Here is a 22,243-nt window from a genome sequence, read left to right as displayed (position 1 = left end):
ACTATTTGCCCACCTAGGTGCCTAGATTCCTTAACACCTTAAATTCATAGCTTTATTTCTTGAGTCTTTTATAATAGTTATAGTGTTACACCGAGTGGGACACAGGTCCAAGGAATAAAATAAAGGTTCAAGAAGTGAGACAAAGTCCAATGGGTGAAAATAATAATCTATGAGATTCTGTTTCTACTTCTAATTGCCCCCAAGGAACCATTTCCCTTCATCAGCTCATTTACTCTGTGAAAGAGAAGTCTCAACATGCTATAGCTAATAACCTAGTTAGAGTACTCATTTACACACTGGAGTGCATAAACTGAAAACAAAAGGACTAGGGATTTCCTGATTAAAGTCTCAACTGTACCTTAGTTACTGAACAGGTGCAGTGTTCCCATTGACTATCACAATGAACAAATTACACACATTTCTTTCAAAACCTACAGTGGAGATTAGATGATAAAAGCTCACTTAATTCTACAATTGGGCAACATTCTTCAATCTATACTTTCTGAGTAATAAAGTAAATACTTTTCCTCTGTCACTATTCCTGTCTTATTTGTTAATTTGTTCAGATCCTGGTCAGTGAAAAGATAATGCACCAGCTGGGATCACTGATGAAGAGAGCAGAATCTAGTCAAAAAGGAGTGACTGAGGTATCTGGTAGGGTCTTACACATCAGTGTGTGTGTATAGCTTAGTCAAGTCTCATATTAAGACGCATAAGTTGCAGTGCTGCAGCCTGCGAGAGAGGTTTTAGCTGAGTACCTGGTGTTCTAACCTTAGCAAGTGGCTCTGGGGGCTTTATCTACAAACAAGAGACTTTCCACAGAGACAGGGGCCACTGTGTACCATACACAAATGAGAACCATGTGGGTGCCCTCAATAGACATTAGCTGCATGGGAGGCTCAGCAACTTACTAGGGAAGAGTGCCTCAGGGGATAATTACTGCCCTTTAGTCTCACTACAGAAACTGATGTTTCGCTTTAGATGTCATCACTGGACATAAGAGGCAAGATGACAACTCATCAGTGCCTATCTGCACTAACCACCATTACACCAGCCATAAATGTCCTTGAGTTTTAGACCATCCAGGTACCAGATAACTGGAATATCGATCATTTCACTGTGTATTTTCCCCATGTTGCTGATATTTTTCAAATCTCTCAATGCTGCAACCATCTGTCCATCCTCCATAGGAAAACATTCAGAGGCCATCAACCAAGCCCTCTAAGAATATCTCTGTTAGACGGGTAAGATTCCTCAAGGGAGGAACAACCTAAGACAGGCGCAGTCGCAGGGGGGCCATCAGGTGAGAAATTGGGGATCAACAGAGGTGAGGCTTAGAACCTCACACCCCCTGTTCTGAGAGAAATCTTCTGCATACGTGGATGTTTTATTGCCCTTGTCTAGCTTGGATTAACACATAGTCTACAGGCACACACCTGATCATCTACATTTGCTCTCTTACAACACTAAACTATGTTTTCTACCTTTATCTTGTATCTACCTACCACTTCAGCATTTTATTAAAAGTAATAATAATAAAGAGAGAAATGTGGTATCCACATATAAATCAAGTATAAAAATCAAATGAATATTCATATTTGAACTGATTGTTTATAGTTCATAATGCATGAGCAAAACCAAAAGTTTCTGTGATGACTGCCCTTGTACTGTTCACCATGTAACTTATTCACTATGTAAGAATTTATTCACCATGTAAGAACTTGTTCGTTATGCTTCAGAAGATTGGAGACTGACGAAAATTAGGCTTGGGGTGGATTGATGATTGTGCATGAGCACTGACTCCCCTATACAGAATTTTATTGTTGTTAACAACCATTTGATCAATAAATATGAGAGATGCCCTCTCAAAAAAAAAAAAAAAAAAGTACACACTTCCAATTGTAAAATAAATAAGTAACCAGGATGTAATGTATAGCATAAGGAATATAGTCAAAATATTGTAACAACTTTGTATGGTGATAGCTGGTAGCTAGAATTATCATGTATATAAATGTTGAATCACTGTGTTGTACACCTGAAACTAATGTAATACTGTGTGTCAACTACCCTTCAATAAAAAATAATTATCTATAAAAAAAAAAAGAATATCTCTGTTAGCATCCCTAAATTTAGTACAATTAGTCCTCTATCTAAAAACTACAGCAGCAGTATAAAACTCCTCTAAACACAGAATTCTCAGGAATCTCAAGTCTATGGATTCACCATACTTATGTAATTAAACTTTGTTTTTCAACTCCTGTTTAAAAATATATATATATATTTGGGACCTGCCCAAATGGAGATCTTGATAAGTGCCCTAGCATCCATCTAAGACACCAAAAAGGTAATATTATGGAGGAAGAACTAGGCCCTAGAGTAAGACCTATTCTAGACCATTCAAGTTAGAAGGTTTGGGAAAGACTTTGGGCTTTTCTAAAGATCCACTCATATTACAGAATGAATCTGACTGTAAACAAGATCATCCAGTAACTTCAATGTCTTTAAAAAAAAATCAACATCTGGTTCCCAGTCTTGCATGTAAGGAACTTAGAAGTCACCACTCCATCCTAACAAGTAAAAACCTAAACTGAGAAAAATCGACGACTATTTTTAGATCCACCAAAACACTGAGGTTAGAGGGAAAACCACTACCCCCAAAACTGAAGAAACAAAATGATGGATACAGAGAAACAACTTCCTAGAGCAGAAAACCACTAGAAGAAACCTCCATAGGAACACTGTCAGGGTAAGAAACCCTAAATTATATTGCTCTATATAATATAAAGAGTTTAGTCCATTAATCTTACACTATCCCAACAAAAAGTCAGTGTGTATAGGATCTACAAACACCTCAAAATTACCTCTATGATACTGTCCACCTTACCAAAGAACACTCATTAGATTAGAACACCCATCAGATTGTTGACTGCATGCAAAACACCACTCTCCATAGTTCGGATACTAGAAAACTGCTGCTTTAGGGTCCTTCCAGGTAACAGAGGTTATGAACCTTGTGGAATTTCAGCTCCAACCACACCTCTCCATTCACATCTAGCCTACCTTCACTGCGATTTGCACCTGGCCTGAGTGCCAGGTACTATCATCACTCTACACCCAAGTTAAATGGTCTTAGGGACCTAAGATACCGAATCCCAGGATGCCATTTAAGAGGTTCTAAACTTTGTTACTACCAGTCCAGTCTCCCGTGCCCTAGGAAATGTGCAAGCACAGTTGAATAGTAATAGAACTTCTCCTCTAACCCAGGAAGAACAACAATGTGTCAAGGACACCCACTAGTCAAACCTGAAGCAAAATGATTGATAAAAAGGGTACTTGTAGCCACTTTATCATTTAGAAGAAGCCAGTCCATCCACACATTAAGCCATGGTTCACTTTGGCACTGACAGTTATAGAACTGCAAAAAGACAAAAGTAAATAAATATAATACACAAGGGATTGTCCTTGATTCATTCTTTTCTTCTTTAGAATAACTATTCAAGATTGTTCACAAATTTGCTCAAATACATCCAAAGGTATTTTTCAACTGTTTCTGTAAAATACTGGGAGGTGATTTTACCAGCATCTCAAATTTAAATTAGAATTTTGCACACAACTCTTGAGAATTTACAAAAGAGAATGTTTTAAGAAGCCATCTGTTGTTACTGTGTTATTTTTATTATAAAACAAACACATTAAGAAGAGTAGACTTAAAAAAAAAAAAAAAGAAGAGTACACTTCAACAGACAAAGAAGCCAGGCTCATGAAACTGGGGAAAAAAAAAGATTAGATCTTCCCATGTCACATGAAAGCTCCTTAAAACCACTATTAAGAATGTATTCTTAGATTCTGGAAAGAGGGCTACGCCAGACTGCATACACCTGAGGAAAAGAAGAGACCTCATGGAACAGGATAACATACCAAAGCAGTGGCCCAGAGGGACCCAAGCCCTTCCCCCACCCCAGATCACCGGCAGGAAGAAGAGAAACAGTGGGGAGGGAGTGAAGGCCTGGGACTGCTGAACACATAGCTCTAGAGATCTGCTCTGGGAGCACAAACCTACATTACATGGTGCTCTGGTGATTAAAGGGGTTGGAAAGATAAGACAGGCAGAATACCTTAGAGAGACTGAGATTCCAGCCGCTTGTGGAAAACAGAGATCCGTATCTGGCTGCTCTGGGACAAGAGAAAGGTGGGCAGTCTAAGAGACTTCCTAACAGCAAGAGGGTTGCTAATGGGGCAAGCATTGCACAGAGCTTACTGCTCAGGAGAAAGGACAGGGAGACAAAATTGTCAGGGTGAACTCTACCCAGCAGGTTGGGAACTTTCACTATCTTCAGATGCTCCAGCCCCTAGGCTGGCTACACAGCTACAAGGGCTCCCTCCATAATACGCAGCCTGCTGTGCCTTCCTCCCCGCCAGCCCACACATGGCTTATAAACCAGCAAACCCTGCCCTGGCATCAGGCAAGCCAGAGGGAAGCTCCGCCTATGGCAGCTACAAACGCAAACTATAGAGGATTATACCTGTGTGTTCAGCCCAATGGTTCAAACACTGAAGACAGGCATAGCAGCCAAGAAGCAGGCAACAGCTCTTTCCTCCCGCGCAGGCACCAACATCGCTCCCCTGCAACTCTTGACATTCCTCCAGGGGCTCAGCAGCTCCAGAGAATAGAGCTTATGAGCACTAGAGAGCGCCACACACAAATAGGAAATGTGAAAGGAACTTCGTTCAAAGCAAAATTATAAATACACCAGAGAAAGAATCAAATGAAATCGACCTCGCGAATCCTCCTGAAAGAGATTTCAAAATAAAAATCATAAACATGCTCACAGAGGTACAGAAAAATATTCAAGAACTCAGGAATGGTTGGAGATCCAATCACTACAGGAAACAGTATCAGAAATGAAACATACAATGGAAGGTTTAAAAGCAGGTAAGATATAGTGGAGCAGATGAGAAATGACACAGAAATTAGAGAAGAGGAATACAAAGAAGCTGAGGCACGGAGAGAAAAAAGGATCTCTAAGAATGAAAGAATATTGAGAGAACTGTCACCAAGCCAAATGGAAAAATATTCATATTATCGGGTTACGAGAAGAAAGAGAGAGAAAAGGGGATAGAAAGAGTCTTTGAGGAGGTAATTGATGAAAACTTCCCCAATCTGGGGAAGGAGACCATTTTTAATGTAAATGTACATTACACCCTAAATGTAAATATGGAAAAATGTGCACAGACCTCCAACACAAGGGACCCAAGGAAGACAACACCAAGACACATAGTAATTCAAAGGCAAATATCAAGGACAAGAACAGACTATTAAAAGAATCCAGAGAGAGAAAAATGATCACCTACAAAAGAAAGCACATCAGGCTATCATCAGACTTCTCAGCTGAAACATTACAGGCAAGAAGGCAGTGGCATGATGTATTAAACGTAATGAGGCATAAAGGCTTCGAACCAAGAATACTTTATCCGGCAAGATTATCAATTAAATTTGAAGGAGGGATTAAATAGTTTCAAGATAAGCAAAAGCAGAGAGAATTTACCTCCCACAAAACCACGTCTACAGTGTATTTTGGAGGGACTGCTATAGATGGAAGTGTTCCTAAGGTTTAATAACTGTCACCAGAGGTAATAAAACCAAAGCAAAGCAAGCAGAACTGCTAATTACTAAGCAAATGCAAAATTAAATCAACTAAACCCCAAAGTCAATCAAGGGATAGACAAAGAGTACAGAATATGATACCTAATATACAAAGAATGGAGGAGGAAGAAAAAGAACGAGAAAAAAAGAACCTATAGATTGTGTTTGTAATAGCACACTAAGTGACTGAAGTTAGACTCTTACATAGTAAGGAAGTTAACCTTGAACCTCTGGTAACCACAAATCTAAAGCCTGTAATGGCAATAAGTACATACCTATTGATAATCACCCTAAATGTAAATATGGTTGGAATGCACCAATCAAAAGACATAGAGTCACTGAATGGATAAAAAAACAAGACCCATCTATATGCAGCCTACAAGAGAGTCACTTTAAATCCAAACACATACATGGACTAAAAGTGAAGGGATGGAAAATGATATTTTATGCAACTAATAGGGAAAAAAAAATAGGAGTTGCAGTACTTGTATCAGACAAAATAGACTTCAAAACAAAGAAAGTAACAAGAGACAAAGAAGGACATTACATAATGATAAAGGGGTCAATCCAACAAGAAGATATAACCGTTATAAATATAAATATAAATGTGCTCAACACAGGAGCACCTACATATATGAAACAAATACTAACTGAATTAAAAGGGGAAACAGAATGCAATGCATTCATTCTAGGAGACTTCAATACTCCACTCACTCCAAATGACAGATAAACCAGACAGAAAGTAAGTAAGGAGACAGAGGCACTGAACAACACATTAGAACACATGGACCAAACAGACATCTACAGAACTCTACCCCCAAAAGCAGCAGAATACACATTCTTCTTAAGTACACATGGAACATTTTCAAGAATACATGATATACTAGGCCACAAAAAGAGCCTCGATAATTCAAAAAGACTGAAATTGCATCGTACCAACCACTTTCTCAGACCACAAAGGTATGAAACTAGAAATAAATTAGGCAAAGAAAATGAAAAATCACACAAACACATGGAGGCCTCACAACATTCTCCTAAATAAAAACAATGACCAAATAAAAACAGAGATCAAGCAATACATGGAGACAAATGACAACAATAATTCAACACCTCAAAATCTGTGGGATGCAGCTAAGAGGGAAGTATGTTACAATACAGGCCTACGTCAGGAAAGAAGAACAATCCATATAAACAGTCTAAACTCACAATTAATGAAACTAGAAAAAGAAGAAATGAGGCCCAAAGTCCATAGAAGGACAGACATAATAAAGATTACAGCAGAAATAAATAAAATCAAGAAAAATAAAACAATAGAAAGAATCAATGAAAATAAGAGCTGGTTCTTCAAGAAAATAAACAAAATAGGTAAATCCCTAAGCCAGACTTACTAAGAAAAAAAGAGAGACTACATACATAAACAGAACCAGAATTGAGAAAGGATAAATCACAGAAAGGAAAAATCACTACAGACACCATAGAAATACAAAGAATTATTAGAGAGTACAATGAAAAATTATATGCTAACAAACTGGATAACCTAGAAGAAATGGACAACTTTCTAGAAATATACAACCTTCCAAGGCTGATCCAGAAAGAAAAAGAAAATCTGAACAGACTAATTACCAATAACAAAATTGAACTGGTAATCAAAAAACTACCTAAGAACAAAACCCCTGGGCAGATGGATTCACTGCTAAATTTCATCAAACATTTAATGAAGACCTAATACCCATCCTCCTTAAAGTTTTCCAAAAAATAGAAGAGGGAATACTTACAAACTTATTCTTAGTCCAGCATCACTCTAATACCAAAAACAGGCAAAGACACCACAAAAAAAGGAAATTACAGACCAATATCCCTGATGAACATAGAAGCAAAAATACTCAACAAAATATTACCAAACCAAATTCAAAAATATATCAAATAAATCATCCGCCATGATCAAGTAGGATTTATTCCAGGGGTGAAAAGATGGCACAATATTAGAAAATCCATCAACATCATCCACCACATAAACAAAAAGCTCAAAAACCACATGATCATCTCCATGGATGCCGAAAAAGCATTTGACAAAATTCAACATCCATTCATGATAAAAACTCTCAATAAAGTGGGTATAGAGGGCAAGTACCTCAACATAATATAGGCCATATATGAGAAACCCACAGCCAACATCAAACTTAACAGCAAGAAGCTGAAAGCTTTTCCTTTAAGATTGGGAACAAGACAAGGATGCCCACTCTCTCCACTTTTATTCAACATAGTTCTGAAAGTCCTCATCACAGCAATGAGACAACACAAAGAAATAATGGCATCCAGATTGGCAAGGAAGAAGTTAAACTGTCCCTGTTTGCAGATGACATGATATTGTACATAAAAACCCTAAAGAATACACTCCAAAACTACTAGATCTAATATCTGAATTCAGCAAAGTTGCAGGATACAAAATCAATACACAGAAATCTGCAGCATTCCTATACACTAATGATGAACTAGCAGAAACAGAAATCAAGAAAACAATTCCATTCACAATTGCATCAAAAAGAATAAAATTCCTAGGAACCAAGGAAGTGAAAGACCTATACTCTGAAATCTACAAGACTCTCATGAGAGAAATTAAAGAACATACCAGTACATGGAAACACCCCATGCTCATGGATAGGAAGAAGTAATATTGTCAAAACAGCCATCCTTCCTAAAGCAATCTACAGATTCAATGCAATCCATGTCAAAATAGCAACAGCATTCTTTAATGAACTAGACCAAATCGTTATAAATTCAAATGGAACCACAAAAGACCCCGAATAGCCAAAGCAATCCTGACAAGGAAGAATAAAGCTGGAGGGATTACGCCACCTGACTTCAAGCTCTACTACGAAGTCACAGTAATGAACACAATTTGGTACTGGCACAAGAACAGAACAATAGACCAATGGAACAGACTAGAGAGCTCAGATAGAAATCCAACCATATATGGTCAATTAATATACGATAAAGGAACTATGGACATACAGTGGGGAAATGACAGCCTCATCAACAACTGGTATTGGCAAAACTGGACAGCTACATGCAAGAGAATGAATCTGGATTACTGTTTAACCCCATAGACAAAAGTAAAGTCGAAATGCACCAAAGACCTGAGTGTAGGTCATGAAACCATAAAACTCTTTGAAGACAACATAGGCAAAAATCTCCTGAATATAAACATGAGCAACTTTTTCCTGAACGCATCTCCTCGAGCAAGGGAATCAAAAGCAAAAATGAACAAATGGGAGTACATCAAACTAAAAAGCTTCTGTACAGCAAAGGACACCATCAGCAGAACAAAAAGGCATCGTACAGTATGGGAGAATATATTTGTAAATGACATATCCAAAAAGGGGTTAACATCCAAAATATATAAAGAACTCATACACCCCACCACCCAAAAAGCAAATAACCCGATCAAAAAATGGGCAGAGGATATGAAGAGACAATTCTCCAAAAAAGAAATTCAGATGGCCAACACATGAAAAGATGCTCCACATCACTACTCATCAGGGAAATGCAAATTAAAACCACAATGAGATATCACTTCACACCAGTAAGGATGGCCAGCATCGAAAAGACTAAGAACAACAAATGCTGGCGAGGATGCACAGAAAGGGGAACCCTCCTACACTGCTGGTGGGAATGTAAGCTAGTTCAACCATTGTGGAAAGCAATATAGAGGTTCCTCAAAAAACTAAAAATTGAAATACCATTTCACTCAGGAATCCCACTCCTTTGAATTTACCCAAAGAATACAACTTCTCAGATTCAAAAAGACATATGCATCCCTTTGTTTATCACAACACTATTTACAATAGCCAAGATATGGAAGCAACCTAAGTGCCCATCAGTAGATGAATGGATAAATAAGAGGTGGTACATATACACAATGGAATACTATTCAGCCATAAGAAAGAAACAAATCCTACCATTTGCAACAACATGGATGGAGCTAGAGGGTATTATGCTCAGTGAAATAAGCCAGGCAGAGAAAGGTAAGTGCCAAAATGATTTCCCTCATTTGTGGAGTATAACAATGAAGGAAACCTGAAGGAACAAAACAGGAGCATACTCACAGACTCCGATAAGGGACTAGCACTTACCAAAAGGGAGGGGTGTGGTAGGGCAGGTGTGGAGGGAGGGAGATGGGGATTGAGAGGTATTATGTTTAGTACACATGGTGTGAGGGGTCACAGGGAAGACAGTGTAGCACAGAGAAGGCAAATAGTGAATCTGTGGCATCTTACTACACTGATGGACAGTGACTGCAATGGGGTGTGGATGGGGACTTGATAATATGGGTAAATGTAGTAAACATGTTTTTTCATATGGAACCTTCATAAAAATGTGTATCAATAATACTTTAATAAATAAATGGATTGCTGCAGCCTAGCAAAGCTGCACCCAGGTGTCTGACCCGTAGAAACTACGCTAGATAATAAATGCTGATTGTTTTAAGCTGATTTTTTAAAAAAGACTGTATTTTTAAAACAAGAGGTATGCCGCTTTCATTAGAAAGAAGTTGTTTCTTCTACTTTCCATTCCCACTTGGTCGCCACTGTAACTATTACATACATGCAAAAGAGAAAATCCAAACCAAACCTCCAGTAACTTCCCCCAACTCTACTAACTGTTCATGTTTGTAAAAGCATAAAAATGACAGTTTTACAAGTTGATTCATTAATTTAATCATTTGTAGCAAAGTAGCACAATGAGATACATAAGAAAGTAAACATCAAAATGCCACCCATCAGACCTATTTTAAAGATTTCAATTTTAATCTTTTTCATGGATTTATATTGTTTAACTTTGTCTTGTTGAAACAACATTCCATTTGATACAATGAAACTATGCTAAATAAGCTCCAAAAATATGTACCAATATAATTTTTTCATTAAAGTATCATTTATATACAACCTTATATTGGTTTCAAATGTACAACACAGTGGTTCAACAGTTACCCATATTAAATCCTCACCCCTTCTAGTGCAGTTACTAGCTATCAACTTAGAAAGATGTTAGAGTCATTGACTATATTCTCTATGCTGTACCATCATCCCTGTGACCAACTTATATTGTGACTGTGAATTATTTTGCCCCTTTATCCCCTTCACCCTCTCCCCACACCTGTCCCAATCCCTCCCCCATGGTAACCACTAGTCACTTCTCAGTGTCTATGAGTCTACTCCTACTTTGTTCAGTCTTTCTCTACCTGGCTTATTTCACTGAGCATAATATCCTTTAGATCCATCCATGTTGTTGCAAATGACAGGGTTTCTTTTATTTTTATGGCTGAGTATTCCACTGTATATATGGACCACCTCTTCCTTATCCATTCATCTACTGATGGACACTTACTCTGCTTCCATATCTTGGCTATTCTAAATAGTGGGGTAATAAACATACAGGTGCAGATATCTTTTTGAATCAGGGATTTTGCTTTCTTCAGGTAAATTCCTCAAAGTGGAATTACTGGATCGAACGGCATTCCTATTTGTAATTTTTTGAAGAACCTCCATACTGCTTTCCATAGCAGATGCACCAATTTGCATTCCCAAGAACAGCATAGGAGGGTTCCCATTTGTCCACATCCTCAACCAATACTATTATATTAATTGTATTCGCATGGCATATAATTAAATTCAAAGATGAAAATTCAGAGCATATATGGAATAATCATTTGATTTATTACTGTTATTTGTTAGAAAATCAGCAAAAATGATTTTTAGCACCAAAATGCAAAACCTTTATTATCTGTTACTATTGTTTCAACCAAGAAAATATTTTAATAAAACTTTTGCAACTTAAAAACACAGGAATCGAGAGGGGCGGAGCCAAGATGGCAACATGAGTAAAGCAGCAGAAATCTCCTCCCAAAACCATATATATTTTTGAAAATACAACAAATACAACTCTCCTAAAAGAGAGACCAGAAGACACAGGACAACAGCCAGACTACATCCACACCTGCAAGAACACAGTGCCTCACAAAGGGGGTAAGATACAAGCTGCGGCCCGGAGGGACCCGAGCACCCCTCACCCCAGCTCCCGGTGGATGGAGAGGAGTTGGAGCAGGGAGGGAGAGGGAGCCCAGGACTGCTAAATAGCCAGCCCTAGCCATCCGCACCGGAGCACAGACGCACCGGAGCGTGCGTGGGGTGCGGGAAACAAGGGAAACAGGACAGTAAGACCTGTGAGTGGGTCCCCACAGCCAGCACCCCTGGGACAAAGAAAAGCGAGTGCTTTTTGAAAGTCTTAAAGGGACAGGGACCCCACAGCTGGACAGAAGCATCCCAGGACACTTAGAACAGCAGCTGGGAATCCCGGGGAACTCCGGGCACCCTAAACCCCTGGGCAGCAGCACAGCTCAGAGGCCCCTCATGGAGATAAACAGCCTCCCAGCCGTTTCCCCTCCGACATGCTCTGCCATATCAGAGCAGCAGCCTGAGGCAGGCCATGGCCACAGCAACCACTGAGCTAAACTCCACAGCAGCTGGGCAAGAACCAGAGGCCCCATCTGCACATAGCTGCCCAGCACAAGCTGCTAGAGGTCGCTGTTCTCCCAGGAGAGGAAGGCCACAAACCAGCAAGAAGGGACGTTCTCCCAGCCGTCACACGCTCCAGTTCCACACAACTATCCCTATCGCCATGAAAAGTTAGAAGAATTTGACACAGACCAAAATCACACAGTCACCCCCTGAGAAGGAGATAAACCTAACCAATCTTCCTGAAAAAGAATTCAAGATAAAGGTCATAACCATGCTGAGAGCTAATGGATGACGTCCGGAGGAAGATTACAGAAATGAAACAATCTCTGGAAGGATTTATAAGCAGAATGGATAAGATGCAAGAGGCCACTGATGGAATAGAAACCAGAGAACAGGAATGCATAGAAGTTAATGCAGAGAGATAAAAGCACCTCCAGGAATGAAACAATATTAAGAGAACTGTGTGACCAATCCAAAAGGAACAATATCTGCACTATAGGGTTACTTATACAGAAAAAGAAAAAGAAGAGAGAGAAAAAGGGATAGAAAGTATATTTGAAGAAATAATGGCTGAAAACTTCCCCAAACTGGGGGAGGAAATAATTGATCAGACCACGGAAGTACACAGAACTCCCAACAAAAGGAACCCAAGGAGGACAACACCAAGACACATAATAATTAAAATGGCAAAGATCAAAGACAAGTACAGTTTTAAAGGCAGCTGGAGAGAGGAAAAAGGTCACCTAGAAAGGAAAACCCACCAGGCTATCATCAGACTTCTCAACAGAAACCTTACAGGCCAGAAGACAATGGTATGATATATTTAATGCAATGAAACACAAGGGCCTTGAACCAAGAATACTATATCCAGCATGACTATCATTTAAATATGAAGAAAGGATAAAAAAATTCCCAGACAAGCAAAAGTTGAGGGAATTTTCCTCTCACAAACCACCTCTACAGGGTATTCTAGAGGGACTGCTCTAGATGAGAGCACTCCTAAGACTAAATAGATGTCACCAGAAAAAATAAAATCACAGCAAAGAAAGCAGACCAACCAAATACTAACTAAACGCAAAAAATAAAATCAACTACCCACAAAGGCAGTTAAAGGAAACACAAAAGAGCACAGAATAAAACAACAAACATATAAAGAATGAAGGAGGAGGAATAAGAAGGGAGAGAAATAAAGAATCACCAGACAGTGTTTATAATAGCTCAATAAGCGAGTTAAGTTAGACAGTAAGATAGTAAAGAAGCTAAACTTGAACCTTTGGTAACCACGAATCTAAAGCCTGCAATGGCAATAAGTACATATCTTTCAATAGTCACCCTAAATGTAAATGGACTGAATGCACCAATCAAAAGACACACAGTAACAGATGGATAAAAAAGCAAGACCGATCTTTATGCTGCTTACAAGAAACTCACCTCAAACACAAAGACATGCACAGACTAAAAGTCAAGGGATGGAAAAAGATATTTCATGCAGACAACAGGGAGAAAAAAGGAGGTGTTGCAGTACTTGTATCAGACAAAATAGACTTCAAAACAAAGAAAGCAACAAGAGATAAAGAAGGACATTACATAATGATAAAGCGCTCAGTCCAACAAGAGGGTATAAACATTATAAATATATATTCACCCAATACATGAGCACCAGCATATGTGAAACAAATACTAATAGAACTAAAGGAGGAAATAGAATGCAATGCATTCATTTAAGGAAACTTCAACATGCCACTCACTCCAAAGGATAGATCAGCCGGTCAGAAAATAAGTAAGGACACGGAAGCACTGAACAACACAGTAGAGCAGATGGATCTAATAGACATCTACAGAACTCTACATCCAAAAGCAACAGGATACACATTCTTCTCAAGTGCACATGGAACATTCTCAGAATAGACCACATACTAGGCCACAAAAAGAGCCTCAGTAAATTCAAAAAGATTGAAATTCTACCAACCAACTTTTCAGACCACAAAGGTATAAAACTAGAAATAAATTGTACAAAGAAAGCAAAAAGGCTCACAAACACATGGAGACTTAACAACACGCTTCTAAATAGTCAATCAATGACCAAATTAAAATGGAGATACAGCAATATATGGAAATAAATGACAACAACACAAAGCCCCGACTTCTGTGGGATGCAGCAAAAAGCAGTCTTAAGAGGAAAGTACATAGCAATCCAGGCATACATAAAGAAGGAAGAACAATCCCAAATGAATAGTCTAACATCACAATTATCGAAGCTGGAAAAAGAAGAACAAATGAGGCCTAAAGTAAGCAGAAGGAGGGACCTAATAAAGATCAGAGAAGAAATAAACAAAATTGAGAAGAATAAAACAATAGAAAAAAATCAATGAAACCAAGACCTGGTTCTTTGAGAAAATAAACTAGACAAGCCTGTAGCCATACTTATTAAGAGAAAAAGAGAATCAACACACATCAACAGAATCAAAAACGAGAATGGAAAAATCATGACAGACTAAATAGAAATATGAAGAATTATTAAAGATTACTATGAAAACCTATATGCTAACAAGCTGGAAAACCTAGAAGAAATGGACAACTTCCTAGAAAAATACAACCTTCCAAGACTGACCAAGGTAGAAACACAAAAGTTAAACAAACCAATTACGAGAAAAGAAATTGAAACGGTAATCAAAAAAATACCCAAGAACAAAACTCCCGGGCCAGGTGGATTTACCTCGGAATTTTATCAGACATACAAAGAAGATATAATACCCATTCTCCTTAAAGTTTTCCAAACAATAGAAGAGGAGGGAATACTCCCAAACTCATCCTACGAAGCCAACATCACCCTAATACCAAAACCAGGCAAAGACCCCACCAAAAAAGAAAATTACAGACCAATATCCCTGATGAACATAGATGCAATACTCAATAAAATGTTAGCAAACCGAATTCAAAAATATATCAAAAGGATCATACACCATGACCAAGTGGGATTCATCCCAGGGATGCAAGGATGGTACAACATTAGAAAATCCATCAACATCATCCACCACATAAACAAAAAGGACAAAAACCACATGATCAACTCCATAGATGCTAAAAAAGCTTTCGACAAAATTCAACATCCATTCATGATTAAAAACTCTCAGCAAAATGGGTATAGAGGGCAAGTACCTCAACATAATAAAGGCCATATATGATAAACCCACAGCCAACATCCTACTGAACAGCGAGAAGCTGAAAGCTTTTTCCTCTGAGATCGGGAACAAGACCGGGATGCCTACTCTCCCCACTGTTATTTAACATAGTACTGGAGGCAATTAGACAAAACAAAGAAATACAAGGAATCCAGATTGGTAAAGAAGAAGTTAAACTGTCACTATTTGCAGTGACATGATGTTATACATAAAAAACCCTAAAGACTTTACTCCAAAACTACTGATATCGGAATACAGCAAAGTTGCAGGATACAAAATCTACACACAGAAATCTGTGGCTTTCCTATACACTAACAATGAACCAATAGAAAGAGAAATCAGGAAAACAATTCCATTCACAATTGCATCAAAAAGAATAAAATACCTAGGAATAAACCTAACCAAACAAGTGAAAGACTTATACCCTGAAAACTATAAGACACTCTTAAGAGAAATTAAAGAGGACACTAACAAATGGAAACTCATCCCATGCTCCTGGCTAGGAAGAATTAATATCGTCAAAATGGCCATCCTGCCCAAAGCAATATACAGATTCGATGCAATCCCTATTAAATTACCAACAACATTCTTCAACGAACTGGAACAAATAGTTCAAAAATTCATATGGAAACACCAAAGACCCCGAATAGCTAAAACAATCCTGAGAAAGAAGAATAAGTGGGGGAATCTCACTCCCCAACTTAAGCTCTACTACAAAGCCACAGTAATCAAGACAATTTGGTACTGGCACAAGAACAGAACCACAGACCAGTGGAACAGATTAGAGACTCCAGACATTAACCCAAACATATATGGTCAATTAATATACGATAAAGGAGCCATGGACATACAATGGGGAAATGACAGTCTCTTCAACAGATGGTGCTGGCAAAACTGGACAACTACGTGTAAGAGAATGAAACTGGATCACTGTCTAACCCCATACACAAAAGCAAATTCGAAATGGATCAAAGACCTGAATGTAAGTCATGAAACCATAAAACTCATAGGAAAAAACATAGGCAAAAATCTCTTGGACATAAACATGAATGACTTCTTCATGAACATATCTCCCCGGGCAAGGGAAACAAAAGCAAAAATGAATAAGTGGGACTATATCAAGCTAAAAAGCTTCTGTACAGCAAAGGACACCATCAACAGAACAAAAAGGTACCCTACAGTATGGGAGAATATATTCATAAATGACAGATCCGATAAAGGCTTGACATCCAAAATATATAAAGAGCTCACGCACCTCAACAAACAAAAAGCAAATAATCCAATTAAAAAATGTGCAGAGGAGTTGAACAGACAGTTCTCCAAAGAAGAAATTCAGATGGCCAACAGACACATGAAAAGATGCTCCACATCGCTTGTCTTCAGAGAAATGCAAATTAAAACCACAATGAGATATCACCTCACACCAGTAAGGATTGCCATTATCGAAAAGACAAACAACAACAAATGCTGGCGAGGTTGTGGAGAAAGTGGAACCCTCCTACACTGCTGGTGGGAATGTAAATTAGTTCAACCATTGTGGAAAGTATGGAGGTTCTTCAAAATGCTCAAAATAGACTTACCATTTCACCCAGGAATTCCACTTCTAGGAATTTACCCTAAGAATGCAGCAGCCCAGTTTGAAAAAGACAGATGCATCCCTATGTTTATCGCAGCACTATTTACAATAGCCAAGAAATGGAAGCAACCTAAGTGTCCATCAGTAGATGAATGGATAAAGAAGATGTGGTACATATACACAACGGAATATTATTCAGCCATAAGAAGAAAACAAATCCTACCATTTGCAACAACATGGACGGAGCTAGAGGGTATTATGCTCAGTGAAATAAGCCAGGTGGAGAAAGACAAGTATCAAATGATTTCACTCATTATGTGGAGTATAAGAACAAAGAAAAACTGAAGGAACAAAACAGCAGCAGAATCACAGACGCCAAGAATGGACTAACACTCACCAAAGGGAAAGGGACTGGGGAGAATGGGAGGGCAAGGAGGGATAAGGGCATGGAATTAGAAAGGCGGTATTATGATTAGCATGTATAATGTGGGGGGCATGGGGAGGGCTGTGCAACACAGAGAAGACAAGTAGTGATTCTACAACATCTTACTACGCTGATGGGCAGTGACTGTAATGGGGTTTTGGGGGGGATTTGGTGAAGGGAAGAGCCTAGTAAACATAATGTTCTTCATGTAGTTGTAGATTAATGATAACAAAATTTAAAAAAAAGAAAACTATCAAGATTCAAAAGATGAATATAAGAAAATGGAATATTACTTGACCATGAAAAGGAATGAATCTGACATATGTTACAAACACAGATAAATCTTGAAAACATTATGCTAAGTAAAATAAGCCAGACATAAAAGAATTAATATTGTATGATTCCACTCATATGAGGCAACTAGAATAGGTCTAGAATCCATAATAAGTGGTCAGAACAGAGCTTACTAGAGGATGGGGAATGCAGGAGGAATAGGAAGTAATTGTTTAATAGGTATGGAGTTATTGTTTGGAATGATGAAAAAGTTCTGGAAATAGACACTGGTGATGTTTACACACACTGTGAATGTACTTAATGTCACTGAATAGTTCACTCAAAAATGGTTAACCTAAAAATTGTGTAATTTACCACAGTAAAAAATAATCAACATGTTAAAATAGCAAATGTCAATAAAACCTGAGAAAAAAATTAAAACTGCTAAAAGGCAGTGGTGTTTGTTCCAAAACCTGTGTTTTCTAATTGTTAACATAAATGAGTTGAAAATTAAATAAACTGCCTTTAAATGAGAAGGAAAAAGAAAGCACTTGCTATTAAAACAAGGTTGAAAATTTTGCCACCAATGAAAGCAAGCCATGAAAATTTGCTGTTGAATTAGTCTGGGGTAAAACAGCTATAAAATGATAAAATACAGATTGCCCCCAACTTACAATGGCTCATCTTACAATTTTTTTACTTTATGATGGTGTGAAAGCAATATGCATTCAGTAAAAAACATACTTCAGATTTTGAATTTTGAGCTCTTCCTGGGCTAGCGATACGCAGTAGATATCCTCTTGTGAAGCTGGGCATCCTGAAGCTTACAGTTGGCCATGCAATCACAAGGGTAAACAACCAATACACTTAAAACCATTCTGTATTCCTGTACAATACAACCATTGTTTTTCACTTTCAGTTCAGTGCAGTAGATACACTTTATTATAAAACAAGCTTTGTGTTAGATAATGTTGCCAACTGTAGGCTAACATTAAGTGTTCTGAGAACAATTAAGGTAGGCTACGCTAAGACATGATGCTCAGTAGGTTAAATGCATTTTGAATTTACGGTATTTTCAACTTACAATAGGTTTATCAGAATATAACCTCATCATAAGTCAAGGAAGATCTGTATTTGGAAAATCATATTCTAAAGGAAGCTGCACTCATATTTCTTCATAAGGAGCTTTAAGTTCCCGTTACACTTCAATGAAAAAAAAAGAAAATTGCACCTATCACATCGATAGAGTGTAAGCAAAATAGGTAAAAATCAAAACTCCAACTAGACATCTCTAACTCAAGAAAAAGGCCTTGACCTTACATCAAAACTTACTAATGAATACACATTTATAGCTTTTTTAATTGTTTATGATACATGTTAATTTTTTGTGATTCTGTAACTGATTTTCAGCCAACCAACCAACTTCCATTCTCAGGCCCATTAGGTAAGAAGGCTTATGCTGAATTATAAAACAGTATCTACCTATCCCTCACATGGTTGTTAAAAAGATTAAAAATGATAATGCAAACAGAAATTCTTATTAGTATACTGTAAAACATATGAAAGTGCTTAATAAATGTTATATATCATTATTACTATAATGGGTAGAAAGAAAGCTATTAGAACACTATTCATTAGCATCCATGTGAAAACATTTTAGAAGTGCTATAAATTTCCAGAAAGAAATCTTGACATTTTATGAAGGCTCTACACTTCCAGCTATAGATAGAAAATATTCTCTGTAGTCACTGCAGATTGAAATCCTAGGTATGATACCACATGATATATGATATTTGGAAGTCAAGTGGAATTGAAGGAGAAGTGAATTTGGAGTGGAAGTCAAGTAAATTTGGAGATCAAGTGGAATTGAAGGAGAACTGACTCCATACCTGCCCAGCTATATAAACTTGGGTAAGTTAATTTCTATGAGATTACACTTTGCATCTTAAAATATCACCTCAGTGTTGTGAATATTAATTTGGATAACATATATAAAAGTACACAATACAATGTCTGGCATATGAAAAGCACCCAAAACATATTTTCTTCCTTTTGACAATTGTGATGCTAAAATTAAAACTTTTTTTTTTTTAAGTTTTGGGAGAGTTAAAGTTATATATGGATTTTTGACTATATAAGGGGTTGGTGACCCTAACCTGTGCATTGTTTAAGGGTGAACTATACCTAAAACCCTCTTAAACTACCTAAATATAACACATTTTTAAGGTTCTGCAAGATCTGTAGTTTCTCAGTTTCATTATAAAAACATCAGTTCTCATAATAAGGATAAAATGAGTGTCATGTCATCTAAAAAGGGAAGGGAATGTACTAAATGGATTAAGTGTGAACTCTAGACAGCCCTGGATTATGAGTGTCAGCCTATCACTTGATACTTTACCTCAGATAAATTACTTATAGTCACACAATAAATTACTTATAATCTTTTAATTTAATACCTTAGATAAATTACTTATAATCTTATTATAAATTACTTATAATCTTTTAATTGTCTAAAAAGGAAATAATGCCCAAGTCAGAGTGGTTGTGAAATCAAAACAGAAATTAAGCATACAAACATACTAGATTATATGAACAGTGCCTAACACATGGAAGACACTCAATAAAGGGTATTTCCCTGCTCACTGACTATTACTGGAACATGTGAAAATAGTTTAGATGAGACTGACATTTTCCTTTATCTTATAGAAACTTAGAATCTAAAAATATTAGGTATTTATTTATTATAGTACAATATATAACATAAAAATTGCCACCATTTTAGATATACTTAGGGGTATAGTTCAGTGACATTAATTACATTTAGTGTTATACAACCAGCTCCACTATTTCCAAAACTGTATCATCCCCAAACTTATCTATTAAGTAACAAGTCCCCATTCCCCAGTAACCCCAGCCCATGAAAACCTCTATGTTGTCTCTATGAATAACCTATTCTAGGTATTTTACAGAAGTGGAATCATATAATATTTTTTTAATGTCTGGCTTATTTAATTTTGCATGTGTTTTTAAGGTTCATGCATGTGGTGACATTTATCAGCATTTCATCCCATTATATGAATAATATTCTATCACATATATATACATATTGTTTATTCATTCATCTCTAAAGGGACACTTAAGCTATTTCCATTCCTTGGCTATTATGAAGAGTATTGCTACGAAAATCAGTGAACAATCATCTCTTTGAGTCATTATTTTCAATTATTTGGGGTATATAGTTAAGAGTGGAATTCCTGGGTCATATGGCAGTTCTGTGTTTAATCTTTTGAGGAACAACCGAACTGTTTTCCACAGCAGGTACACCATTTTACATTTCAATGAGCAATCAGATAAATTACTTATAATCTTATTACAAATTACTTATAATCTTTTAATTGTTTTGTCTAAAAAGGCAATAATGCCCAAATTAATGGACCATAGATGTAAGGGCTACTTCTAGACAATTCTATTCCATTGGTCTATATGCCTAGTCTTATGTTAATATCAGTTTTGATTACAGTACATTTATAGTAAGTTTTAAAATGAAAAAGTATGAATTCCCCAACTTTTTCTTCCTATTCAAGATTGTTGTGACTATTCTGGGTTCCTTAAAATTCCTTATGAACTTTAGGACTGGTTTCCCCATTTCTGAAAAAAACACCACTGGAGTTTTAATAAGGAATGCACTGAATCTGAAGGTCACTTTGGGTAGTATTATCTTAATAGTATTAAATCTTCCAGTTTGTAAGCTCAGGATGTCTTCTCATTTATTTAAATCTTTAATTCCACCTAAGAGTGTTTTCAGTTTTCAGTGAGTATTTTTGCATTTGCTTGGTTAAATTGCCTCCTAAATATTTTATTCTTTTGGATGCTACTATAAATTAATAATGTTGGGTTTTTTCATAGATAGTGTGTAGAAATACATCTGAGTTTTACACACTGACTTTTTTTATCCTGGTACTTTGCTGCATTTATTAGCTCAGTTTTTTTGTGTCGGTATTCTTTAGAGTTTACTATATACAGGAATACCTCATTTTATTTCACTTCACTGTACTGCACTTTGCAGATACTCCATTTTTTATAACTGAACATTTGTGGCAATTGCCCTCTGTTGAACAAGTCTGTCAGTGTCAATGCCATCTTTCCAAAATTATTTGCTCACTTCATGTCTGTATCATAGTTTTGTAATTCTTGCAGTATTTCAAACCTTTTAATTATATTTGCTATGGTGATGTGTGATTAGTGATCTTTGATGTTACTTATTGCAATGCTGTTCTCATGCCTTCAAAAACATCCATTCTGCAGCCATGGATCAAGGAGTAATTTCTACTTTCAAGTCATTATTTAAGAAATATATTTCATAAGGCTATAGCTGCTATAGTTGATTTCTCTGATGGATCTGGACAAAGTAAGCTGAAACCTTCTATGAAGGATTTCCCCATGCTAGAAGCCGTTAAGAATATTTGAGATTCATGGAAAGAGCCAAAATATCAACAATAACAGAAGTTTGGAAGATGGTGATTCCAACACTCATATTTGACTTCAAGGGTTCAAGCCATCAATAAAGGAAGTCACTGTAGATGTAGTACAAACAGCAAGAGAATCAGAATTAGAAGGGGAGACTAA

General features: G+C 37.1%; 1 protein-coding gene across 6 annotated transcripts in view; it reads right to left on the bottom strand.

Moving 5' to 3' along the window:
- Positions 1-22,243, bottom strand: part of FBXL17 (F-box and leucine rich repeat protein 17) — a 602,098-nt gene that overhangs the window by 534,201 nt on the left and 45,654 nt on the right. The window lies entirely within an intron of this gene.

This window comes from Manis pentadactyla, chromosome 2 (assembly GCF_030020395.1).
Source record: "Manis pentadactyla isolate mManPen7 chromosome 2, mManPen7.hap1, whole genome shotgun sequence".
Lineage (NCBI taxonomy): Eukaryota > Metazoa > Chordata > Mammalia > Pholidota > Manidae > Manis > Manis pentadactyla.
The sequence above is the reverse complement of the archived record's forward strand: the minus strand, read 5'-3'. Positions and strand labels throughout refer to the sequence as shown.